Source organism: Mirounga angustirostris, unplaced genomic scaffold (assembly GCF_029215605.1).
Source record: "Mirounga angustirostris isolate CCGP_5_RB_7025 unplaced genomic scaffold, mMirAng1.0.hap1 SCAF_10, whole genome shotgun sequence".
NCBI classification, from domain to species: domain Eukaryota; kingdom Metazoa; phylum Chordata; class Mammalia; order Carnivora; family Phocidae; genus Mirounga; species Mirounga angustirostris.
In genome coordinates, this window is record NW_026991718.1 from 73700917 (window position 1) to 73720603 (window position 19687).

A 19687-nucleotide genomic window follows, 5' to 3' on the forward strand; every position below is an offset into this window, starting at 1 on the left:
CAAACTTAGGAACATGTAGATGCTAAACTGACTTGAAAATAAAGACCAGTTTATAAAATGGGCTATTTTCATGTTCTTTGTTTTTTTTGTGTGTTTTTTTTTTTTTTTTTTTTTTTTTAACAGTAGAGTAGATAGTTGTCTTGGTGACTGCAGACATGCCGGGCTGTTTGGTGGTATTCAGAACCACTGCAGTCATGGTGGTTTTCCCGATTGGTGTGTGGTCTTCAGTAATTATAAGGAGTTACTTGTCGGAAGCTACTGTCCAACCAGCAAGGTTGCCTTTATGCCTCTATCGCTTTCAGGATCATTGGTACCTGTGCATATTTTTCCCAAATCACCTTGCCTCCTTGTGTCACAAGACCCAACTCACTCACGTTCATCTCCATGACAGTACCTTTGGTAATAAACACCCAAAGTTGTATATAGTGGGGATGCGGAATTCGTTTTTACACCAAGTATTGGCAGGCAAAAGGCGGCTTTCAATTCAGAATGTGTTACATGGGCCTCTTGGCAACGTAAGCCCATTGGCCTAACGAATCTCTCCTATTTAGGGGGTGTTCGAGGAAAGCCATCTCCAGCAAAGCAGACTTTAGTAACCATCCTCTTCCATGCTTTGTTCTTTCTCTTTCCTGCTTGAATAACTTCTGATACTTCTGTTTCTCCCTGGGCACGAACTTTGGGCAAAGGGACTTCCCATTTGCCTGCTTTCTCTTGGCGTTTTTGTTTCATCCTATTGGAAAGGACTTTAGCTCTGGACTGTCCCTCCCTGTCCAGTAGGCGTGCAGCATCGCTCCTCATAGAGTCTCACCATCATTCTTTTGTTGGAGGCTTCTCCTTTCATGCATCATGATAATCTTTTTCATTTGTATTTTCTCAGCCTGGTGCTGTTCATGGTAGAGCTCGGCTTTCAGACCAATCATCTTTTTTGCCTTCTTTGAACACTCTCGAACCTCCAGACCTTCCTTCTTCCTCTTTTTCTCCTGGTAATCCAAACGATGGCCACAGTGCTTCTGGTGTGACTCAGTATATTGGTTTTGTGGCCTGGTGATGGGGCAGAGCTGCTGCTGCTGGTGTGAAGAAGCTCTCAATTTTCTAGTCTCACAGACCCAGGAGCTGACTCCATGCAACCCCGAGACGGGAAAGAGACTCCCTGTGCTGCTTTAAAAGTTGAACTGATGTGGGGGCCTCACCCCCCACTGGTTTTTAAACTATGCTTATTTCTTAGTAGTAAAGAAACTTGACTTCACAAATTGGGGCCTGAAGGAGCAGATCACAGCTGGCTGAAACCTACTGAGGAACTATTTAGAGCGTTCGGGGGATATCACGGGGAGTCTGTCCAAGGACTTAGAGCACTGGAAAGGAGGGGAGGTAGGCTTCCTAAGGGGGAAATGAGGCTTCACCTGAGGGAAAAATGAGGGAAGGGCAGGCACTCAGGAGAGCCAGCTCCTCGGCCTGAGGGTAGACCTCCCATCCCTTCTGTCAGGAAAAGCCAGGAGCTGCTCTGTGAGGGCAGTTTTGATATATGACTCCAGATGTGAGTGGAAGGTACAGTGTGTGTTTTGAGGTTTTTCCTATGGAGAATTTCTCAGCCCTCAGACCGGATTGTCAAAGAATTGAGACGAAGTATGAAGCACGTAAGAGATGTGTTTGACACAATAGGGTCAGAAAAGTTCAAGGTGCCCTCTCTCCTGGCATGTTTGGTAGGAACCCTAAAATACAAGAAAGGGACTAGAAACCTTATGACAGTAAAATTTTAAGGCTTCATTTTTTCGGTAAAATATGACTTGCTGTCAGGTGTGTGACTTGGTATCTTTAGGGCAAATATATAATAAATCTCGCCTCCTTGCTGAAATCTGAAGAGTTTTCTGCATATAAATAAAAACCACGAGTGCGATAAAATTGCTTTTGTGTCCTCATATGTAAGGTGTTAGGAATTTTCAGACTGTTACCATAATTAAAGTACTTGGGATGAAAAAACTCTTTACTTGAGTATCTCTCCCCCGTCCTGTCTTAAAAGGCACTTCTGGAGAAAAACACACTCACCCACTTCAGTATTGTTTTGACCCTACTTTGTAGTTTGAAGAAACATTACAGCTTTCAGTGACAGCAGGAAAGTTGCCTTGTAGTTGAAAACACTACAAACCACAAAGGGCATTGGAATTTGCAAAAATGAATGAGATTTCTCTTCACAGCCTCAGTCGAAAGGGATGACTTCTAAAGAACTCATTTTTGTCAGTAAAGGAATTGCCTGGAGACCTTCTTTCTTTCTTTTCCTAGGTCTGCTTCTTGAACTCCTGTCTATAGGGTCACCGGGCCTGACTTGCTCTTTCTACAGGTTTTTTAAAAATTGCTTTTTGTATTTGCTTTATATACTAATCATGGTTTTTATTCCACAAGCATAGACTAACAATGGGAGAGGGATCATTCCTCAAGCGAATACCCCTATCTACTTACACTTCTGAGTATCACAATGGCTACCTCGTGGGTCATCCTGGCTCTATCCCACCTGCTTCAATCATCCCAAGCTCTCTCAAGATTTCATAGTCAGAACTTTGACTCTGCGTATGCCCCAGCTCTACTCAAAATATTTAAGGGATTCCCTTTTGCTTACAGAATAAAGCTCAGAGCCCTTAGCCTGGCCTTCAAGACCCTCTATAATCTAGTTTGTTATCTCTGGCACTCACCTCACGTGAAAACTTGGATCCAACTTTTATGCTTTGCCTCCTCCTGTGCCCATTTCTGGCAGCTTGGCTTTCATCCTGCCAGAAATGTCTTCCTCCCTCAGGTATGATTCCTGCAAGGTCCAGCTCACTTCCACCTCTGCTGGGAAGCTTCCCCCAGTTAGCCTGTTCAGATCCCTTGAACTTTAGTGGGAATTATTTGAGACTTAGCATACCCTGACTTATATTTTTATTTCTTTTTTTATTTAAATTCAGTTAGCCAACATATAGTGCCTCATTTGTTTTAGATGTAGGGTTCAGTTATTCATCAGTTGCATATAACACTCAGTGCTCATCACACCATGTGCCCTCCTTAATGTCCATCACCCAGTTACCCCATCACCCCCATCCACCTCCCTTCCAGCAACCCTCAGTTTGTTTCCTATAGTTAGAAGTCTCTCATGGTTTGTCTCCTCTGATTTCTTCCCACTCAGTTTTCCCTCCCTTCCCCTATGATCCTCTTTGCTGTTTCTTATATTCCATATATGAGTGAAACCATATGATAATTGTCTTTCTCCAATTGACTTATTTCGCTCAGCATGATACCCTACAGTTCTATCCACATTGATGTAAATGGTAAGATTTCATCCTTTTGATGGCTGAGTAATATTCCTCTCTCTCTCTCTCTCTATATATATATATATATGTGTGTGTGTACGTATATCTCACATCTTCTTTATCCATTTATCTGTCAATGGACATCTGCCCTCTTTCCATAGTTTGACTATTGTGGATATTGCAGCTACAAACATTGGGGTGCAAGCGGCCTTTTGGATCACTACATTTGAATCTTTGGGGTAAATACCCAGTAGTGCAATTGCTGGGTCATAGGGAAGCTCTATTTTTAACCTCTTGAGGAACCTCCATACTGTTTTCCAGAGTGGTTGCACCACCTTGCATTTCCACCAACAGTGTAAGAGGGTTCCCCTTTCTCTGCATCCTTGCCAACATTTGTTGTTTCCTGTCTTAATTTTAGCCATTCTGACTGGTGTGAGGTGGTATCTCATTGTGGTTTTGATTTGTATTTCCCTGATGCCAAGTGATGTTGAGCATTTTTTCATGTGTCCGTTGGCCATTTGTTTGTCTTCTTTGGAGAAGTGTCTGTCATGTCTTTTGCCCATTTCTTGAATGGATTAATTGTCTTGGGGTGTTGAGTTTGATAAGTTCTTTATAGATCTTGGATACTAGCCCTTTATCTGATATGTCATTTACAAATATCTTCTCCCATTCTGTTGGTTGTCTTTTGGTTTTGTTGACTGTTTCTTTTGCTGTGCAAAAGCTTTTTATCTTGATGAAGTCCCAATAGTTCATTTTTGCTTTTGTTTCCCTTGCCTTTGGAGACGTGTCTAGCAAGAAGTTGCTGCGGTGAGGTCGAAGAGGTTGCTGCCTGTGTTCTCCTCAAGGATTTTGATGGATTCCTGTCTCACATTTAGGTCTTTCATCCATTTTGAGTCTATTTTTGTATGTGGTGCAAGGAAGTGGTCCAGTTTCATTCTTCTGCATGTGGCTGTCCAATTTTCCCAACACCATTTGTTGAAGAGACTGTCTTTTTTCCATTGGACATTCTTTCCTGCTTTGTCGAAGATTAGTTGACCATAGACTTGAGGGTCCATTTCTGGGCTCTCTATTCTGTTCCATTGGTCTATGTGTCTGTTTTTGTGCCAGTACCATACTGTCTTGATGATGACAGCTTTGTAATAGAGCTTGAAGTCAAGAATTGTGATGCCACCAGCTTTGCTTTTCTTTTTCAACATACCTCTGGCTATTCGGGGTCTTTTCTGAAATCTGTTGCATTTCTATACACTAATAATGAGACAGAAGAAAGAGAAATTAAGGAATCGATCCCATTTACAATTGCACCAAAAACCGTAAGATACCTAGGAATAAACCTAACCAAAGAGGCAAAGGATCTCTTCTCTAAAAACTACAGAACACTTATGAAGGAAGACAAAAGAAATGGAAAGACAGTCCATGCTCATGGATCGGAAGAACAAATACTGTTAAAATGTCTAAGCTACCCAGAGTAATCTACACATTCAAGGTAATCCCTATCAAAATACCATCGACATTTTTCACAGAGCTGGAACAAATAATCCTAAAATTTGTATGGAACCAGAAAAGACCCTGAATAGTCAGAGGAATATTGGAAAAAGAAAACCAAAGCTGGTGGCGTTATAATTCTGGGCTTTTATTTTTCTTTTTTATGTGTGTGCCTTATTTTCCTTTCTAGAGGGTAAAATTTCATTCATTTATTTAGCACATATTTATTGTGGCCCAACCATGTGTGAGGCCCCGAGTCCTGCATGAGAATGCTGCAGTAATTAAGACACACGTGGTCCCTGCCCTCAGGAGCTTACATTCTAGTGAGGAATCATAACCATTCAGTGTGCCAAGTGCTATTTAGGGGACAGCACTGGGTGCCATGGGAGAATGTAAGAGGCCCAGTTAAACATATTCAGGAGGGTTAGAAAGGCCTCCTAGAAAAGGCAATGTCCTAAGCAAGACTTAAAGGATAAGTAGGAGTTAGCTAGGCAGCATGTGGAGGAAGACTGTTTCAGCAGAGAGAACAGTGTGCATAAGTTATAGAACTGGAAGAAGTCAAAGATGAGAATGGGCATAGAGGAGGTGGGAGAATTCGTGAGAACACTTTTGGGGGTAAGCAGAGGCATAGTCCTAAGCCTTCTGTTCATTCTGTCAATGGACGCTTTTTTTTTTTTTAAAGATTTTTCAATTTATTCATTTGAGAGAGAGAGAGTACCAGTGAGAGCAGAGCAGGGGGAGGGTCAGAGGCAAGAGGGAGAAGCAGACTCCCTGCTGAGCAGGGAACCCAATGTTATGGAGGGCTTGATCCCAGGACTAGGATCATGACCCGAGCTGAAGGCAGGCACTTAACTGACTGAGCCACCCAGGGACCCCTTGATATTCAAGTTTTTTAGCAGGGAGAAAAGAAAAGATTACCTTTGGAAAGACAACCAACAGTGTCTGCCACATAGCATCGCCTGAATATATTGACTCAAACCCCTATACCAAAGGCCTAGCAGAGCAAAAGGCATGCTTATTTCCAGGCCTAAAAACTATTTGCATCAATTTTCACTGTCACATACAAGATAAGATGACTGGATTTCAACAAATATTTATGAAACATACAAAAAAGCAAGGAAAAAGACACTATCAAGAAGCAAAGCAATCAACAGGGTCAGACTCAGATATAACATAGATGTTGGATTGATCAGACAGAATTTAAAATAACTGTGGTTTCTACGTTAAAGGTTCTAATGGAACAGATGGACAATGCACAATAGCAGATGGGTAATTTTAGTCGAGAGATAGAAAAAATAAGAAAGTATCAAATGCAAGTGCTAGAAATGAAGGACAAAGTAAAAGAGTTGAAGAATGCCTTCAATGGGCTCATTAGTAAGCTTGATACAACTGAGAAAAGAATCATTGAACATGAAGATCTATCTTTATGAAATTATGCAAATGGAAGCACACACACGAGTGAAAAAAAGAAAGAGCATGCAAAAATCTGAGGGACAATATCAAATAGTCTAATATACATATAAATTACAATTTTAGAAAGAGAGAGGAAAGAAAAGACAGAAGAAATATTTAAAGAAATAATGGCTGAAAAGTTTCCAAAATTAATTATAAATATCACCCATGGATCTAAAAAGCTCAGAGAGCACCAAGCAGAATAACAAAACAAAAGCAAAACAGAATAACCTAGGCATATAAGATTCAAACTACTGAAAGCCAAGGATGAAGGAAAAAGCCTGAAGACAGTGGAAGGAAAAAGACATTCTATGCATAGGAGCAAAGATTTAAAAATTATTGCAGACTTCTTGTCAGAAGCTGTGTAAGCCAGAGGATGATGGAGTCACATCTTTAAAGTGCGGGAGGGGGCGGGGGTTGGGGTGGGGAATCTCTGTGAAGCAGAATTTCATACCCAGTGAAAATATCTTTCAAAAATTAAGGGAAAATATACTTTCTCAGACAAATGAAAGTATTGTTGATCACAAGTAAAAATTGGAAATGGTATTCCACTATTGTTTAATTCTATACTGGTGGGCAGTGAAGCTGATTTTTTTGTGTTTAGTATTGACTTGTAGTTTGTCTTTTATGAATCGCCAATTCCTATCTGTCATCCATTTTTCTGTTGGTTTATTTGTCTTTTTCTTTTTTTAGATTTTATTTATTAATTTGAGAGAGAGAGAGAGTGCACAAGCAGTGGGAGCAGCAGAGGGAGAGGGAGAAGCAGGCTCCCTGCTGAGCAGGGAGCCAGACTCGGGGCTTGATCCCAGGACTCCAGGATCATGACCTGAGCAGAAGGCAGATGCTTAACCAACTGAGCTCCCAAGGCGCCCCTATTTGTCTTTTTCTTATAGAAATTCCTTATATATTTTGAATACCAATCCTTTGTTACATACATAGCAAATATCTTTTCATGATCTGTCACTTTTCTTTTAGTATGTTCATGCGACTTCTGTTGACAGAATGTTACAATGTGACAAAATTAAATCCAATCACTTTTCCCTCTATAGTTTTTGCAGAGGCTTTCCCTATGTCACATTCTCTAAGATTTTCTTCTAAGGTTTTATAGTTTTGTATATTGTTTAGGTCTTTAATCCTTCTGGAACTTACATTTTTGAGTAGTAAAAAGTAGCGATGTAAATTAATTTCTCCTAAATGGTTTGTAAATTGCTCCAATATAATTTTTTTAAATAGTCAGTATATTCTTTCCCTATTGATTTTAAATGCCACATTTATCATAAAATACCTTCCCACATATTCATGGCTCAGTTTCTGTATTCCCTTTTATGTCCCATTGAGCTATTTTGTACCAATGTTACAATGTTTTAGTTCCTGTAGCTTTATGTTTTGATATTGTGATAGCCAATGGCCAGGCTTGTCCTGCTCAGCTCCTCCCAGTAGGTAGATGACATGCCTGCCTGAAATTTTGCAAAAGGAGTCTGAAAGAGGGCACATGCTTTTACATTTCTGAAGTAGCCCAGTGGACAGTGGGCTGTAGGATGAATAGTGATAATAATCACATGACAATCACACATGGCCTGTCATATTGTCTTAAGGCAACGGGGCATGCTTGATGCCTGGTTATTATCATTTAATCTGTGTGCAGTGCAGCAATATGGCATTATAGCAATATAGCAAGAAACTGAAACTGATAATAGGTCTGAATAATGTGGCTTACCAAAAGTGGTTTTGCACAACCATCCCGGAGTTTTGGGGCATTGTGGCTGGTGGCCTACGGGCTACAAAAAACACTGTTCAGGACTTCCCATCACCTGACAGTTTCTTTCTGGCTGGTTGACCATGACCAGCACTCAGACTGTCTCTCATAGTGTGATTAAGGTAAACCAAGGAGCTGTACTCCCCAAGTTCTCCTACTTGATGCAGTCTCTTATCCTTAAAGGTCATTGCAATGACATGCAATTTGTGTGCTCTCTGAGTACCTGAGTGTTCCTACCCTCTATCGGACTACTTCAGAAATTTACGACAGCATGGCTCTCTCTTATAGAACTTCTTTTTCAGAATTACCTTGGGTATCCTTTCACATTTTCTGTTATAGGAGAATTTTAAAATCAGTCTATAACTTCTTTGAAAGATCCCACTGGGAGTTTGAGCTTAATTTGGGGGGGGGGGCGGGGATAATCATCTTTAGATGCCAAGCCTTTCCAACCAGATACAGGTACATTTTCTTGATTTGTTTGGGTTTTCTTTAATGTCTTTCAGTAAAATTTTATCATGTTTTCATTTAGATCTTAAACATTTTTTGTTTATTCTTGGGTATTTTGTAGTTTCATGGCTTTGGTGAATAAGATCTTTCTTCATGACATTTTGCAATAGTTATTGTAGGATACAGTCAAGGTGTTGCTTTCATATGTTAACATTGTGCTTGTTCTCCTAACTGAATTGTGATCATTTACCTCAGATTCTCTTAGGTTTTTTATTTTTTATTTTTATTTTTTTCTCTTAGATTTTTTAGATACACAATTATGTTGTTTGCAAATACTGACAGTTTTGTTTCTTCCTTTCAGATCCTTATGTCTTATTTCTTTTCTTTGTCATTTAATTGGCCAGGACTTCTAGGTCAATGTGAACTAGCTATGGGGATCCTTATCTTGTTCCTAATGCCTATAGGAATAACTCTCTAATTTCATTACTAGGTAAATATTTGCTCTAGCTTTCTGGTTGACGTTATCAAGAAAAGAAGATTTTCTCCTATTTCCAACTTGCTAAGAGTTTCTTGGGGATGAGTATTAAGAATCATGAAATAATTTCTCTGCTTCCATTGAGATAATCATAAAATTTTCCTCTTCCAGTCTATTAACAATATTTTGAAGTGTCGAACCAACATTGCTTTCGAGGGATTAAATGCCATTTGATTTTTTCCTATTGTGGTAATAATGCTTTTAGTTTGCTTGTAAATACTTAAATAGGACAAGCAGTCTTTGGTTTGCCTGAAAACTGCCTGCGTCTAAGGTCTCCCTGAGGCCATTGTTCTATTATTTTTGTCTCTAGTGATTGAGTTTGTGGTCATCCTCTTCAAAGTTTTATTGCAGATTATTTTGGGGAAACTAAGGATATTTGGGACATATCCTTAATCTTTAAAAGCTGGCATCATAGAGGACAACCAGGGCATACCAACTGGTGACTGGTGTCTGTCAGAAACACAACTCTACATTTGAGGTGGTTGGTAAAGGGATGACCCATGACCCATGATCGCATTGCGTATAGCTCATCTCCATGTAAGGAATTATGGAAAAGGGCAAACGATCACATAAGAGTAGAGAGGATATACTTCCTTGGAGTCAGTCAATCCGAAATCCAGGACACAGACAGGAGGCCAGTGTTCTTTCGGTTTCCATGACAACTGGAGATTTACCATGATGTTAATGAAGCATAAGCTTCAGGGCCTCTCACTTAAAAGGGACCTTTCCAAGGCCCTGCTTCTAACCTTATATTTGTAAGTTTGTATTCTTTTCCTAAAGAGAGACCCTAAGTTGTGTAAGCCCTAGACCCTACAAAACCTGGATCCATCCCTAATGAGAACCCCAGCCATAGCTTTGCATCGCGCCACCAAGCCTAGGCCCGGGGCTCTGAAATCCCTATCTGGCAACCCTGATAATTCTCTCAGTTTAGCAATTAGAGTGGGTGGCAGATTAAGTTACCCTGTTGCTTCCCAGCTGGGCTGGGAGAACTGTGGCCTGACCTAGAAGCCGGTGGGTGTCACTGGGCACAAGTGGTTGGCTATCTCACACTTCACTCGCTGTGGGGGCACATGACCAAATTCATTATTAACGCCGAGCTGATCTGGTTACCTTGATTGACACTAAGTGATTTCAGCCTGGGCTATATTTGTCTTTGTGGGGAAAATGACTGCACAGAGCTGAAAGGTTATTTCCCTCTTCAAATACATTTGGGCCTGTCACTGCGGAGTTACGCAGCCTGACATCAAAATTGGACCCATGGGCTTTGGAAGACAGCAGATGACATCACGGGCAAGAAATGGTGTCAGCTTCATTTTGTTTTTTCCTTCTCTTTCTGGACTCTGACAGAGGTAGTTTGTCTAGAATTTGCAAGGCTTTCGGGTGAGGAAAAGGAAGAACTGGTAGTAGCAGTTACCTATTTTGCACATACACAAAAATAGTTTCCAGGATATGTTTCTCTGTCTTCCTGGTCTCTGTTACTATGAAGCTTATTTATTTATTTATTTTATTTGGGAGGGCTTTGATGTCTAATTAATAAGACTAATAAATCATTCACCTGCTATTGAATTAAAATCTAACCTGTTACTAGAATAAAATATTCCCCTTAGACAATACATATTTTTGTTTATAGAACCGGAATTACCTATGAGAAACTCCATCCTTAACTGTGATACCCTCTCCCATGGTTGCAAAGCATGTAAGAGAAGTCTACGAATGACATGGTGTTACATTTACAGTGTTATGCTATGTGATTCTGAATGCATGTAAGAAATACATCAAACCCCGGGGTGCCTGGGTGGCTCAGTTGGTTAAGCGTTTGCCTTGGGCTCAGGTCATGATCCCAGGGTGCCGGGACCGAGGCCCGCATTGGGCTCCCCACCCCATGGCGGGCTCCCCACTCAGCGGGGAGTCTGCTTCTCCCTCTGCCTCTCCCCCTCTTCCTGATTGTGTGCTCTCTCTTTCGCTCTCTCTCAAATAAATAAATAAAATATTTTAAATAAAAGAAATACATCAAACCCAGTAACACAGGGAAAAATCAGATGCTTCTAGGCCATAAACTTCAATTAGAAAATTTAAATTAGTTTGAAGGAAAAATTTTAGCCTAAAGATACCAAATAGAGTTATAGTGGCTTGAGGTGAACCATTGCCCTACCTCATAGGATTTACTTATTTTGGATGAAACAAAGGTTAATGAATTTAGCAAGAAGTCGTATTGATGGATGCATCCTCTAGACTTGAGAATAAAAGGAAATGTTTTTAAAAACTGCACCTTCCGTCATTGTTCTTGTTATAGTATAAGATTCTGATGTCTGATTCTCTATTGGTGATGAAGAGAGGAGGGACCCTCTCGCAGGGTCCACAACTGTTGGGTTTGAATGACAGCAGCTCATTGCAACAGTGACCCGCCTGTAGAAACCGTTCTCAGCCCAGACTCAGTCGGCGGGTAGGGGAGGAGAGCTACCGTTCAGCTTCAAGTCACAAAGTCCTAACTACCAAATCTGCTCCTCCCCTGTTGGATCTCTGCCTCCTCTCCAGGGGCGATGACAAGGAGATGGGTTGGCTTCTCATTAGACAGAGAAATAGGAGGGAGTGTCCACTGACCTAAGGAAAACATGTTCTCTTTAATACAGGCCGGCATATAAAAATACATGTAAACAAGCATTTTTTATTTGAACATTAAATTTTATTGGTACAGAACATGTGTTTTGTTATACTGGTGACTAATGCCTTTTAAAAAATGAGATTTTGGAATGCCATTCTGCTTATGTAACAAGATAAAGAGCTTTTAGAACATTGTTCTGGAGCAAACCCCTATAATAATAGTTGATTAACAACAAGACAACTTGAGGTGCCAAAAATATTTGGCAATGCCCTCTATTAAATGGAAAAAAGTTTTAGGCTTTTTTTTTTTTTTCTTTAATGATATCCAAATGATTTTTGTCCGAAAAATCTAGACTTCAAAAGTCATCAGTTTGCAAATATCGGTGCACAAAAATATTTATTTGCATGTAGATACCCTGCTTGGTCCCTATTTCTCTGCCTAATTGGGCCAGAGATTTATTCAAAAACGTCTAGTTGAAAATAAATGTATCTGTGAGAGATAGAAGAGGAAAATCTAGGCATGAAAATTAATAAATGCGCCCAAAGTTGCTTATTACCAAAGAAAAAAATTACATTTATCTCAACACTGACTGTCTTACAAAGTCTTGGTTATGGCTCGTAATCATGATTTACATTTTGTAGGAAAATGCTTTTTAGACTGCAAATGAATTCCTGGATCTTGGCCATTATGATGGCGATAATGATGACGATGACATTTATGGGAGTGTGCTTGTTCACAGAAACAACAGGAAATGCCAAGGAGGTAAAATAAAGAAAGATACTTTCAACAAAGAAACAAAATTTTTTTGAAATAGTGAACGTGGTCAACAATGAGTATTTTCCCAGGTTAGTCATTTTCTGGTGCAGTGAAGTATATGGACAGGTGAGTCCCTGGTCATAGTTACCTGGAGACAGGGGTCAGCCTTCTTGGGCTCTGCTGGGCCCCACAACCTGGCATCTTGTGGAGTTGTGTGTCATTGCTTCTACCCGGCCTCTGGAGCTTTGGACTTGGGCCATCGGGGAAGATCTTCCCATGTTCACATTTCACAAGGATCCTAAGGTCTGCTGGGTACGTATGTTGAAAAAGAAAAGTGATTAGTTCTCATGATCATGAAGCAAACCCAGAACTTATTCCAGGGGAAATAGTGGGGTTCTGGCCCCTCCTCCAAATTTTAAAGTTGATGTAATTCAGGACAACCTTGGTCTCTCCAGATGGTCCCTTATTTCTGAGTTGAAGTGATCATAGGCCTGATCTGTGTTCTGTCCTAAAACAAAACAAAATACTTACTATCTACTGTACAGCGGGAAGCTTGTGGGCTTTGAGAACTGACAGCCTGAGTTTGAATCTGGGTTCTTACTAACTGCATAACTTTGGGCTCACTTGCCTGTTTCCTCACTTGTAATTGGGGAAAATGATACTTTCTTCTCCCAATATTGTGAAGCTTAAATGAGATAATATGTGAAAACCACCCAGCACATAGTTGACACCCTCCCGGCCTAGGGCAAGAATTATCAGCCCGTCTCACTTGAACTCCATGAAGCTGGGCTGAGTACGTCCTGGGTGCCAGGCAGTGCACAGGGGTGCATTCATGAGGGAGGGACACAGAACCCTGCAGCCAGGCCTTCATGTCCCAGTAGGAGAGGAGAGGTCAAGCGCAGCTCAGAGCAATGGCCCTCTAAGGCCAAGCTCAATGCTCTTCCTATAGCTTTAGCTCATCCCTCCACCCCTCTTCTGCAAAGGTCTTTCCTGCTTGGATACATTCAAACTTCCCAGGGGCTGAGCATTCTTGGCAGTTCTCATTAACTTACTCACAAAAGATTTTCCAGGGTATTTTTTTGTTTCTGGATTGTCAGATCATATGGGTGGTGTTTTGATTTTGAAATAGTTCTCAAGGTCTCTTCATAGTTGGAACATTGCCCTTGAGGGAGGCAGAGCTGAGGTTAGAAAGTCTCTGCAGGAACAATGCACCTTATCTTTGTCTGCTGAGCCCCCTTCTAAAAGGAAGAAACGCCCTACAAATCCGTCTTCAACCCCAGGCTCCTCCCTGAAAGAGGAGGAGAGGAGTTCCATATACCCAGTCACTCTGACCCCTTGCTTCAAAGGGATGCTGTGTTAATGACTGTGTTCATGGCAGAGTTTGTCGGAGAAAGATGCTTTTCAGGGGCAAGGCATTCCCTGAACCCCACATATGTCACCACACGGAAGGCTGCCTTTTCCACCTGAACACTGGGTGGGCTCTGGCTCTATCAGATAGTAGAAGAAATAGTGATCGGTGAACACAAGTAGGGATCTTAGCCTGGTCAAATTCAAGATCATTAATTCAGCAGATATTTTCTGAGCACCTTTCCCTGAGGGTATATAGGTTTTGCCCATCGTTCCATAGCAACCACACCAAAGGACCCACTGTTTACATCAAAGTTGATTCAGGGATCCATGGAAGGGTTTTCAAAAGTAGGTGAATCCCCTGAAACTGTGTGCCAAAGAACACATGCATGTGTCTGTGCACTTCTGGGAAGAACATCCAGAACTTTCATTAGCTTCTCAGAAAGTTAGGAACCACCTGCTGGATGTAAACTGAATGTTCTCCCTGTGCTCAGCTAGGGCCCAGAGGAATCTTGGCTCCAGAGTCCCTCCTGGGACTCCAGATCGATAAAGTATCATGACCGAGGGTATACTCACCATTCCCCAGAAGCCCATACCCAGTGACTGAGTATTTGCTGGACTGCCTTTCAGCCATTGCTACCTGGACCATCACAGGCTGATCTGCATTTGGTTAAAGAGAAATCATTTCCAACCATCTGGAACTCAGCCGCCTTCTGGGCTAAAGCTATAGGAAGAGCGTTGAGCTTGGCCTTAGAGGGCCATTGCTCTGAGCTGCGCTTGACCTCTCCTCTCCTACTGGGACATGAAGGCCTGGCTGCAGGGTTCTGTGTCCCTCCCTCATGAATGCACCCCTGTGCACTGCCTGGCACCCAGGACGTACTCAGCCCAGCTTCATGGAGTTCAAGTGAGACGGGCTGATAATTCTTGCCCTAGGCCGGGAGAGGAAATCAAACCATAGAAATAACCATAATGCAAGGTAGAAAGGGATCCATTTCATGAGAGAACTGCAGATCAGGGGCTCCGGGGTGGCAGCACAGAGGATGACAGGGTGATCAAGGGCTGGTTCAGTTGAGGGGGAATCAGAGAAGCCTTTCCGAGGAGGAGCCTAGAGGTGGGACTAGTAGAAAGTAGACAAGGGGATATGCAAACAAAGGCCCTTTAAGGGAAGGAAGTGGCCTGGACTGGAGAACACAGGGCAGGGAGGCACAGGGCAAGGGCAGGCAATCCAGTTAGGCTGGAGCCAAGAGGGCCTGGAAGGGACTGGTCACATTGGGTTACGAAGTCAGTGGGTGCTGCCCGCTGCTCTGTGCGCTCCTCACCCAAGGACTGAGCAGTGGGCCTGGCTGTCCCCCTTGGCCGGGTCACTGAGCTGTGGCTGGTTCCCCAGGCCAGGGCAGCCCAACTAGGCTCAGTGCCGCGCCGGGTTACGCCCTTTACAGCTGAAGCATCGTTGCATCTCAGTGGAAGGTGCTCCTGCTTATTGGTTCTCTGAGCTCACGTAGATCCCTGTGGACAGCAGGCAGGGAGCAGATCTACAAACACTAAGGCAGCCCGTACTCTCTCCCAGGGGGTCACGTTTCAGCTTGTAATGTCGTCATTTATAAGCCCTGTTCATCTCTGGTAATGAAATGAAGCAGGGCAGTGTTATTGCATTTGTGAAAGGATTTTGTTCTCTCCTTCCACTCCCCCCCTTCCCCCCCCCCCCGCTCCCCTCCCCCAGACTCCAGTTTATCTGTCTCCAGCTGATCGCTGGTATTTTCAATGTTACAACTCCTCACCACTGAGAGAACATTCTGGGAGGCAATAAACATTGGAATTGTTGCTTAGTAGCCTCCAAATATCCTTTAAAAAGGTGTTTCAAGGGACGCCTGGGTGGCGCAGTCTGTTGAGCGTCTGAGTCTTGGTTTCAGCTCAGGTCGTGATCTCAGGGTCAGGGGATAGAGCCTGGCGTCTGGCTCTGTGCTCAGCGGGGAATCTGCTTGAGATTCTCTCTCTCCCTCTGCCCCTCCCACTTGTGCTGTCTCTAGAATAAATAAATCTTAAAAAAAAAAAAAAAAGTCGTTTGAATATCTCACTTCTCTAGGAAGTCTTCCTGGATTGCCTTTGCCAAACATTTTGGTTCCTTTATGATGGCCTTGCTATTTATATAGGTGGTTCTCTTCTGTTGTCGCAGGTCCTCAAGGAACATTATAAATATTTCAGGCCCTGGGTCCTTTAAAGCATCAATTCTCTTGAATTATGAATGTAAAGAAAAAGTTAAGAGCATACAGTCCTTCTTTTAGAATGAGGACAAGGGCAGGAGGATTCTGGTATCCCCTCTCTGCCTCTTTGTGGGAACTGTCTCCTCCTTCAGCCTGGGAGCTTTGGTCCCCTCTCTCTCCAGAGTGCTTACCCAAGGCTTGCTGGGGAGAAGGGCGAGCTGTGAAGTGGGTAGTAGGCGGGAGTGTGCAGCCCAGGCCCCTGTGCCCACTTTCCTATAGGAAGCCAAGCATCGCTAATTAAGCCAGAGGACTCTAGAGGGGTTTGTGGCCTAAAAGTCTGGGGAATCCTTTGTCTACATGGCCACAGCCTGTTGCTGTCCTCAGCTCTGAGGACACAGTCCCTAAGGGGAGGTGTGGGACTTCCCTCTACTTGGCTTTTGGAGAGTGGTGGGGTCAGGACAGCAAGGGAAAGCTCTGATTCCCTGACTGTCACTGTGTGCCCCCTCCTGAGCCCTGTACTTGGCCAGGCCACCCCAGTCTCAGACCCTCCATGCCCATGTTATACTGGCCAGGATAGGGAGATTGTTCTAGCTAAGGAGAAGGGCTAGGCCAAGTCTGAGAGGCAGCATGGGTGCATTGACAGCTAAATAGTTGCCTTGCAAATTTCAGTAGTGATCCCAAAGGGTGCAATGTCTGCATATTGAAAATCTGCCAGCTACAAAACTGTAACAGGACTCTTTTAAATGTATCCAATGACATATAAATAGCATAGCAATTTGATACTCACCATCAGCTGTTTAAAAAATACCTAACAGGCTCTTCTTTATCAACAGAAATCTTATATTGTTCATATTTCTCCTTGAATCTGCATTTTCATCCCAATTCCGCCAGAGATTTTCATCCTATTTTAATGCTTATCATACTCTGAAATAAAAATATGTGTATATATTGAAGTTAACTTTAAAAATCTCCTGGGATCATAAGCTCCAGGTGTTAAAAAAAGTTTCTAGATTATCCATCAAAATAGTGTTTATTATACAATTAATCAAAATACTATAAATATAATATGAATTTTAATAAATATTTAACAAAAATACCATGATACTGAAAATGCATCTTTTTTACTTTAATTTCGGGACAGTTAATATACAATACTGTATTAGCGTCAGGTGTACAATACAGTGATGCAACAATTCTCTATGTTACTTAGTGCTCATCATGATAAATGTACCTTAATCCCCATCACCTATTTCACCCACACCCCCCACTCACCACCCCTCTGGTAACCATCAGTTTGTTGTCTATAATTAAGAGTCTGGTTTTTGGTTTGTCTCTCCTTTTCCTTTGTTCATTTGTTTTGTTTCTTAAAGTCCACATACGAATGAAATCATTTGGTATTTGTCTTTCTCTGACTTATTTCGCTTAGCATTATACCCTCTAGGTCCATCCATGTTGTTGCAAACAGAAGATTTCATTCTTTTTTATGGCTGAGTAATAGTCCACTGTCTATATATGCCACATTTTCTTCATCCATTCATCAGTTGATGGACAGTGGGCTGCTTCTATAATTTGGCTACTAGTAAATAATGCTACAATAAACACAGGTGCAGAGGTCTTTCCGAATTAGTGGTTTTGTATCATTTGGGTAAATACCTAGTAGTGGAATTACTGGATCATATGGAAGTTCTATTTTTAATTTTATGAGGAACCTCCATACTGTGGGAAATGCATCTTTTAGTGACATGGGAAGGATTTCTTTTACGCTCACTTCTCTATCCATGAATAAACATTACTTATTGTTAGAATGAGACACTGTTTAGCTTCAATTCCGTTGCTATTTTTCCTTTCTTGTAGATGCACCTGAGAAAATGTGTCCATAGAAATATGATGAGAATAAAAAGAGTTTTGTCATAGCAGTGAGACTTGATTCTTTGAACCCCTTCCCAGTTATATGCCAAAATCATATGGTAATCTATCATCAAAAATTATTTTTAATGATCTATCAGCTGACAGTTTAATTAGATCCTCCATCAATTTAGCTGAATGCAAAGAATGGAGAATCAACTACCTGGGGAAATTTATTCTTGGTCATTGCACTCATTCAAGTTTCTCAGTTGCTAGAAAGTATATCAAAAAAAAACTCTACTATCACTTATGGAGGACTATTGATTGCATCCTGCACTTTTTCACATTAAAGTGCTTTGTTTAACCCAGTATACTCTGAAAGGGTTCAGAAAAGAAAAAATGTTGTTAATCTTAACATATCTTGCTAATACCAAGTCTTTTAAATAAAAAATTCATCTTACAAACACACACACACACACTCACACACACACACACAGCTGCATATTTAGCTCATTCAATTTATGGATTTTGTCCACCATTTAACTTAATCAGTTAAGCCAAAACTCACTGTCAAACCAAATAACCAAATCAGACTCAATCTGAAAAAAAAATAAGACTTCATTTGTTCATTCAAATAAATATGTTGACATGCGTCCTGGAGACAGTCTCACTTATGAATTCTATTTCTGGCAGAGTGGAAAATAAGGCACAGAGGCTTGCCACGAGCTTGTCACCTGTAGGAAATAAGGTGCTATTAGCTTGATATTTGTTCTGGGCACTGTCTTTGCTTTGCTTTTATGGGATTCTCCCACAGAAAGGCTGCATCCTTTGACAGTGGTCAGGGAATGGAAGAGGTGAGATTGTTAAATAAAAAATATCTTAAATTGTCCCTTTGTTTGATACCCTGGAAGTTTTAATCAGCTGGGAACTATGCACCATAGGAATTAAGGCTCAGGGAGGGTGAAAGGAATCCTTATCTTTTGTGAAGCAGGACTGTGAGGAGGAAGTGGGAGTGGAGAACCCACAGGAGGAGCCTTAACCAGGAGATGTTTCAGGCAGACCTGTTTTAGGAAAAATAGATGTGGAAGTTGAAAATCTAGAAATAGATTTCCTTAAAACTACTTGTGTCCACATATCTTTTGGAAAGTCTTAGGTTATCCCTGGCCACACATTATGCCCTGGTTCAAAGACCATTGGACTAACCCAAGGAGTGACAGTGTGGCCAGACCCACAGGAAGGCCACCTTGTCCCTCACCTCTCACATCTGATGTCACTCACCAAACATTTATTGAGAGCCAGGCACAGGGCTGGATCTTATGGGGAAAAGTACACTCCCCACTCCTGCCCATAAGGAGTCCATTTATTAGAAGCAAGTCACGAGGCCCAGCTCACACTCCAGGGGAGGAGACTAGTGAGGCCGAGCATGGCAGCAGGTAAGCATCATTGAGAGTCATCTCAAAAGCTACCTGCTGAAGAACTTCATGTTTTTTCTGACTCAGGTGTGAGTCCTGATTGCTTGCTGGGGAAAGATGAAGAGTCTCACTCCATAGCCTGTAACAGAAATAATAAAGGTTTTGAAGAAAACACATGTATAGAGATATTCACTACGATATTGCTGATAATAACAAGAAATTAGAAACAGTAAAGATGTCCCTTCAAAGGTCTAGGAAGTGTCTTGGTAGTATGTACCTCCCCCTTCCTGCCCCAACTCCTGCTCAGCCCAATCAATTTAGGCTGGGAGGGGGTACGTACGCAGAGCAGAGCCTAATATCCATGGCTTACTCCAATCCTCCTTCACCTGCCCCCTTTCCTCTTGCCCACAGGAATGTGCAGAGGCTGGATATGAAGGCAGGTGAAATGGGGAGCCTGCGGGGCCAGGGGAATGTGAAAGGACTACAGTAGCAAAGGGGACGAAGGACAGGTTCTGTAGACGTGACCTCCTGGGAGAAATGGGGAGGCATTTGTTAAGTGGTACCAAGTTTCAGT

General features: G+C 42.0%; 1 long non-coding RNA gene and 1 pseudogene across 1 annotated transcript; both read right to left on the bottom strand.

The window, feature by feature from the left end:
• Nucleotides 1–255: 255 nt before the first annotated feature.
• Nucleotides 256–2490, bottom strand: LOC123852030 (ribosome biogenesis protein NSA2 homolog; annotated as a pseudogene).
• A 1902-nt stretch (nucleotides 2491–4392) lies between these two features.
• Nucleotides 4393–19250, bottom strand: LOC123851356 (uncharacterized). Its single transcript, XR_006792554.3, has 4 exons — nucleotides 19168–19250; nucleotides 16644–16780; nucleotides 12457–12616; nucleotides 4393–4523 (listed from the first exon to the last, which is right to left on the bottom strand). It is a non-coding gene; the product is annotated as an uncharacterized LOC123851356 (long non-coding RNA).
• Nucleotides 19251–19687: the final 437 nt, after the last annotated feature.